At 43.4% G+C, this 4,778-nt stretch overlaps 1 pseudogene; it reads left to right on the top strand.

The window, feature by feature from the left end:
• The window catches only part of LOC112072329 (delta-type opioid receptor-like), a 24,106-nt pseudogene extending 22,401 nt beyond the window's left edge, over window positions 1–1,705 (top strand).
• Window positions 1,706–4,778: the final 3,073 nt, after the last annotated feature.

Genomic DNA, 4,778 nt, shown 5'->3' with positions numbered 1-4,778 from the left:
ACCAGACCATTGTCTATGTACCAGACCACTGTCAATACACCAGACCATTGTCTATGTACCAGACCACTGTCAATACACCAGACCATGTCTATGTGCCAGACCACTGTCTATACACCAGACCATTGTCTATGTACCAGACCACTCTCTATACACCAGACCACTGTCTATGTACCAGACCACTGTTATACACCAGACCATTGTCTATGTACCAGACCACTGTCAATACACCAGACCACTGTCTATGTACCAGACCACTGTCAATACACCAGACCACTGTCTATGTACCAGACCACTGTCAATACACCAGACCATTATCTATGTACAGACCACTGCTCAAACACCAGACCACTGTCTAACTGATACACCAGTTAGATTTAGGGTTAATTTGTGTTATTTAGGGTTAGTTAGGGAAATGTTTTTGTGATATCTCTAGGTTAGGTTAGTTAGGAATGGTATTGTGAATCTCTAGGTTAGGGATAATGTATTTGATATATCTAGGTTAGGGTAGTTAGGGATAATGTTATTGTTATATCTCTAGGTTAGGTTAGTTAGGGATAATGTTATGTGATATCTCTAGGTAGTTTAGTTAGGGATAATGTTATTGTGAATCTCTAGGTTAGGGATAATGGTATTTGTATATCTCTAGGTTAGGGTTAGTTAGGGATAATGTTATTGTTATATCTCTAGGTTAGGGTTAGTTAGGGATAATGTTATTGTGATATCTCTAGTTAGGGTTAGTTAGGATAATGTTATTGTTTATATTCTAGGTTAGGGTTAGTTAGGGATAATGGATTGTGATATCTCTAGGTAGGGTTAGTTAGGGATAATGGTATTGTGATATCTCTAGGTTAGGGTTAGTTAGGAAATGTTATTGTGTATTAGGTTAGGTTTAGGGATAATGTATTGTGATATCTCTAGGTTAGGGTTAGTTAGGGATAATGTTATTGTGATATCTCTAGGTTAGGGTTAGTTAGGGATAATGTATTGTGATATCTCTAGGTTAGGGTTAGTTAGGGATAATGGTATTGTGATATCTCTAGGTTAGGGTTAGTTAGGGATAATGTTATTGTGATATCTCTAGGTTAGGGTTAGTTAGGATAATGTATTGGATATCTCTAGGTTAGGATAATGTTATTGTTATATCTCCAGGTACTACAGAGTGTGCCCTCCAGTTCCCTGACCCCTATCTCTACTGGGACACAGTGATGAAGATCTGTGTGTTCATCTTCGGCTCGTGGCACCCTCCTCATCGTCAGTGTGTGTTATACCCTCATGGTTCTGCGTCTGAAGAGCGTGCGGCTGCTCTCCGGGTCCCCGGAGAAGGACCGGAACCTGCGGCGGATCACCCGGCTGGTTCTGGTGGTGGTAGCAGTGTTCATAGTCTGCTGGACGCCTATCCACATCTTTATCCTGGTTAAGATGCTGGCGCCCCGGTGGCGTCCTCGAGACCACGCCGTCATGGCAGCCTACTTCTTCTGCGTTGCCCTAGGTTACACCAACAGCAGCCTCAACCCCATTCTCTACGCCTTCCTGGATGAGAACTTCAAACGCTGCTTCAGGGACTTCTGCTACCCAGGGGGAGGGGGCAGGGGGGGACAGCCAGGGGGGAGGTCGAGTGAGGAGCACGTTGAGGAGCTACACCTGTCCACCTAGGGCTCGGGGGAGGGTGGAGGCCAGGGGACAGAGGCGGGGAAGGCCTGTATGACTAGCGGTGGAGCTGGAACAGTCCTCCCTTAACTCCCACGGAGAGATGACTCTAACGGGTTGGCTCAGATCACATCGTCGGGAGATTATTACAGCACCGTCTTCTGATGTGTTCATCTAGAGCAGTACATCCTTCACCTCACCACCGCTAACTTAACCTGACCAGTCCTAAGAGACCCAGGTCACTCTTCTGAGGACAGCAGTACATCCTTCACTTCACCACCGCTAACTTAACCTGACCCAGTCCTAAAGAGACCAGGTCACCTCTTCTGAGGACAGCAGTACATCCTTCACCTCACCACGCTAACTTAACCTGACCCAGTCCTAAAGAGACCCAGGTCACCTCTTCTGAGGACAGCAGTACATCCTTCACCTCACCACCGCTATCTAACCTGACCCAGTCCTAAAGAGACCCAGGTCACCTCTTCTGAGGGACAGCAGTACATCCTTCACCTCACACCGCTATCTTAACCTGACCCAATCCTAAAGAGACCCAGGCACCTCTTCTGAGGGACAGCAGTACATCCTTCACCTCACCACCGCTATCTTAACCTGACCCAATCCTAAAGAGACCCAGGTCACCTCTTCTGAGGCGACAGCAGTACATCCTTCACCTCACCACCGCTATCTTAACCTGACCCAGTCCTAAAGAGACCCAGGTCACCTCTTCTGAGGGACAGCAGTACATCCTTCCCCTCACCAATGTTAACTAATGTTCAGTCCCAGTTGATAGAGGTGACCTACTCAGATGGCTGTAGAAAATGAGCAGGTTTTCCAGAAATCCTGGTTGGAAGATTTAGCATTTCTTGCTTAATTCCTCCTGATTCCGGGGAATCTCCAACCGGGATTTCTGGGAAACCTGCTAATTTTCTACAGCCACCTGAGTAGGTCACCTCTATCAACTGAGACTGAACATTAGTTCCCTTCCTGTTAGTACAGAGTGAAAAGRGAGACAAAGTCAACCATTCGTTTTTCACTAGTCAATGTGTTCAGACCAGTCTTCTGTTCCTTTACTAGTCCTTAGATCTAGGGTTCTGAAAGACACTCTACTCCACTTCAACCAAGAGAATAATCTCTCCAGCTTCATGAAGTGATGATACTAACACCACATTGGGATAAAAAAAAGCACAGTGTTTGACCAGTTGAAATACTGTACTCTCTAAGGTTTGGCCGCTTGTGTAACCTTTATTTAWCTAGGCAAGTCAGTTAAGAACAAATTKTTATTTACAATGATGGCCTAAACCGGCCAAACCCGGACGATGCTGGGCCAATTGTGCGCCGCCCTATGGGACTCCCAATCACGGACGGTTGTGATACAGCCTACATTCGAACCAGGGTGTCTGTAGTGACGCCTCAAGCAGTGAGTATCACAACCGGCCGTGATTGGGAGTCCCATAGTGAGATGCAGTGCCTTAGACCACTGCTCCACTCGGGAGCCCTTGACCAGTTGAAGTACTGTAATCTCTAAGGATCATTCTTTATTTCAAGGTCAATGTGGAACCATCCTGTGTATCTAGACCAGGGCTCTCCGACCCTGTTCCTGGAGAGGTACCGTCCTGTAACTTTTCACTCCAACCCTGATCAACCGCATCTGATTCTAATAATTAGCTGGTTGATAAACTGAATCAGGTTAGTTACAACTGGGGTTGGAGTTAAAACCTACAGGAGGGTATCTCTCTAGGAACAGGGTTGGAGTTAAAACCTACAGGATGGTAGCTCTCTAGGAACAGGGTTGGAGTTAAAACCTACAGGAGGGTCTCTCTCCAGGAACAGGGTTGGGGTTAAAACCTACAGGATGGTTTCTCACCAGTAACAGGGTTGGAGTTAAAACCTACAGGATGGTTTCTCTCCAGTAACAGGGATGGAGAGCCCTGATCTATACTCATGTTGTCAACGGTCAGTGGGTTCGCATTACTGTAATGCTATGCTATGGATTGTAAACTGTAAGTTTAGATAGATCGATCAGTTATATTTGTTAGCTTCTGTTGAAATACTAATTAAAATCGTGACAGAATGTAAACATTCATTTGAGACGACTACAACGATTTAGTGTGAGCTTATCTTGTAATCAGTGTATAAAGGCTAGTGTTTCTGTTTGATGCAGCTCAACATACAGTTAGAGGATTTAGTATACAGAAAATATGTGTCTTAAAAAAACTATATTGACATATCTGTTCATCTAAAATTTGTTTCAATCAACATATTTGGTGTTTCTACCCGTTGTGTTGTCAGTCAGTGATGTCTGAAAATGAGGTGTTTTTAAGAACATCAACCATTTGTGTTGCCTATCTCATCGTTCACTTGTCTACCATCGTAGTTTCCACCCACCAGGGAAAAGATAACCTGACATAAAACATATAGTATGAACAGAAAGCAGACATGTTTGTTTTGACTGTCTATACTAATATGTGTAGTAGTTCTATCTGAGAAAAATATATATATATTACAATTTAAAACAATTCTGAGAGCCTAACAGGCCAGAACTATGAACTACGTAGGCCTCTTAAGAATCGGCCCCTTTTTTCAAATTTTRGCCTAAAATGACATACCCAAATCTAACTGCCTGTAGCTCAGGACCTGAAGCAAGAATATGTATATTATTGGTACCATTTGAAAGGAAACACTTTGAAGTTTGTTGAAATGTGAAATTAATGTAGGAGAATATAACACATTAGATCTGGTGAAAGATAATACAAACAAAAAAACATGCATTTTTGAAATGCAGGAGAAAGGCCATAATGTATTATTGCAGGTTAGGCGCAATTTAGATTTTGCCCTCTAGATGGCCGCAGTGTGTGTGCAAAGTTTCAGATTGATCCAGTGAAGCATTTCAATCCTGGACAATATTTTGTATCAAGTCTGCCCAAATGTGCAGYATTGGTCAATTGATACCTTTTCAATCAATCAATCAAATGTATTTATAAAGCCCTTTTTACATCAGCCTATGTCACAAAGGGCTATACAAAAATGTGGGTGGGTGTGGAGCCAGACACAGCAAGTGTTCAAACTGCAGWACCCAGTTCCTACATTTGAGTATAAAAATTGATTTTATCAAACAAAACTATGCTACATTT

Source organism: Salvelinus sp. IW2-2015, unplaced genomic scaffold (genome assembly GCF_002910315.2).
Source record: "Salvelinus sp. IW2-2015 unplaced genomic scaffold, ASM291031v2 Un_scaffold1891, whole genome shotgun sequence".
Lineage (NCBI taxonomy): Eukaryota > Metazoa > Chordata > Actinopteri > Salmoniformes > Salmonidae > Salvelinus > Salvelinus sp. IW2-2015.
Note: the sequence above shows the minus strand (reverse complement) of the source record. Positions and strands in the feature narration are given on the sequence as shown.